This window comes from Mycteria americana, chromosome 9 (assembly GCF_035582795.1).
Source record: "Mycteria americana isolate JAX WOST 10 ecotype Jacksonville Zoo and Gardens chromosome 9, USCA_MyAme_1.0, whole genome shotgun sequence".
NCBI classification, from domain to species: domain Eukaryota; kingdom Metazoa; phylum Chordata; class Aves; order Ciconiiformes; family Ciconiidae; genus Mycteria; species Mycteria americana.
In genome coordinates this window covers 14,094,503-14,097,020 of record NC_134373.1, presented here as the reverse complement: position 1 = coordinate 14,097,020, position 2,518 = coordinate 14,094,503, and positions in this window count along the sequence as shown.

Sequence of the window (2,518 nt, the reverse complement as noted above, 5' to 3'; positions counted from 1 at the left end):
CTGAAAAAGTTACAAAAGTTTATTTCAGCCTTCCATACTTTAGCCTCAACCAAGACATTGCTGCAGGCTTTTTTACTCTTAGAAGTTTAGTCTTACAAGTTTGAATGCCGTTGCAAGCTACCAGCAAAGCCCTCAAGAAATCCTTGCCTCTATCACGTTATTACTCACTGCAGAAAAATTTCAGTGTGTTGCTCCAGGAGTATAGTTTAGCCTCTTGTATCAGACAAATTTGCTTGAGTTGTCATTGCACACACAGATACAAAACACACATACACACTCTCATTATTTTAATCTAAATACGCACTCAACTAACAACCATACACAACTAGAGAACACTTGGTATTTAAAGATATGCCAGCACTGCTTTACAAAAACATTAGTCATCTAGTTCCATAATCAACAGACAGGATTTGTGCTACCCAACTCTGTCATGCAGCCATCTTGAAGTAAATTACATTTGTTGTAAAGGGTTATAAAACAACACATAAATTAAATAAAATTACTGTTGTTAGTCTACAACTGTAAGCTTTGGGCAGGAAAAACACCAGATATCCAAAACAAAATTTGGTACTAATCATGTGATGAAAGACAAGAAGACAGAGCTCCCGGCACTTCAGAGATCTACCTGCTATCCCAAAGAAAAGTACTTCAAGGAGCTCAGCTGCCCTCTATAAACCTTCAAGCAAACAGAATATTGGACAGTAAATTGCCATATCCACGGGATAAGGCTTTCACCCAGACAGTACACCCTTTGAAGCAGTGACCAATTCCAAATATTCATAAGCAACGAGACAAAATGACAAATTAACTTGGCCCCTGCATTACTAGAGTACATATATACTAGACTACACACATAACATACCAAACGTAGAAGAATACTTAATTCCTGCAGTTTGGGGTGAGGGAGGGGGAAAGGTGTTCAGGATTTTTACCTTCAGTATTTATTTTAAAGACAGGCAGCATTATATTAGCACATGACTCCTACCAGCTTTCTCTTCTTCACCACACCACATAGTAAATTCCTTGAGATGGACCTTCTTGGCTGCGGTATTTCAACCGTTTACAGCTTTAGCAAGGAGAATGCAAAAGGCTAGAGAGTAACTTGAAAAGAACTGTACAACCCTGGCAGCACAAATTTATTTTGCTTTGCAAAGATATAAAGGACCACAGGCAAAGTAAATCCACATCTCCTTGGCTTTTGAAGCTGAATAAAGCATCCTGCTGATACAAACAACATTGTGAAGTTAAGCTGCTCATATGCTCAATATACTAAATACTTTAATCTAAAGCAGATTTATTTTTCCATTCAGTTTTCAAGTGATGACACTCCAAACGAAATTTCAAATCTTCATTTGAAACCTCACGTTTACCAAATATTTTGTAGCTCTGGATCCAAGAACAATTATAAGATGTTTCAGTTAAAATGTCTGAAGCATGTTAGCAGCAAATGAAAAAAAGTCAGAAAACTAGATTTCATCATCACTCAATCATTTCCCCTCAGTTAAAAGATGTAAAGAAGATATGTCAGTTTTGCCAAAGCAGCATGTTTAGTTCTTTGAGATAAACTGAAGAAGTTTGTTCCAGAGATAACAATGGCACGTACCCTGAGCGTGCTGGAACCGAACTACAGAACACAAGGACAGCTATATTGGGACGGACCACCAGCGCCAGTAGCCCAATACCCTGTATCTAACACTGGTTAATAATAAAGCTCAGGGAAAAAATGACAGCAGTAGGGTAAATATACAGTGATATTTATCCAGCTTCCTCTTATAAGCAGCCCAGAAATAGCTGAAGTTTTATCTTTGTGTTTAAAAAATGCCCTTGGTACATTTTTGCCCTGTGACTTTGTCTAATCACTGTTCTAACCCAGGCAAACCACTGACATGCACATTACCCCAGACAATGAACTTCATGGTTTAACCATCCAGGTTTCATTAATCTAAGTGCTGTGCAAGCCCAAACAAAAAAGATTTTTTTTTGTCTTAAAGAAATATACTTTTACAGATACTTACAAGTACATACATAGTTAAGAAATTTTATAGTTGTATAAATATTGCTAACAAATTCCCCAAACAAGACAGTTAAATCCTGTATACATATATACGTATGAATATGTACTCATGGATGAGTAAATAACATACAAGTATCTCTTCTTTTCATAAAGACTTTACATAAGTGCCACAAAAGTTTCCAATGTAACACCACTATATCCCCCATTTAACAACGGGTTGAAGGAGAAATGTGGGAGTTTAATGTTAGTGTAAAACGGTATCAACAGCTGCATCGTCACTGCACACATCAAACAGGCAGGTCTCCATGCCTCAGCTTTAGCCTTAATGCAGCTCCACCCAGACCACTCTACAGGCTGCTCTCTGTGAAGTCCACCACTCCAAGGCCATTTCCAACTCAAGGGTTAGCACATTTTAACGCCACAGGACTGCTTCCTTCGCCCTGACTCCATTTGGGAAGCACTCTGCTCAAAATAAAGGGAAATCTATGGCCATTGCTGTCCCTG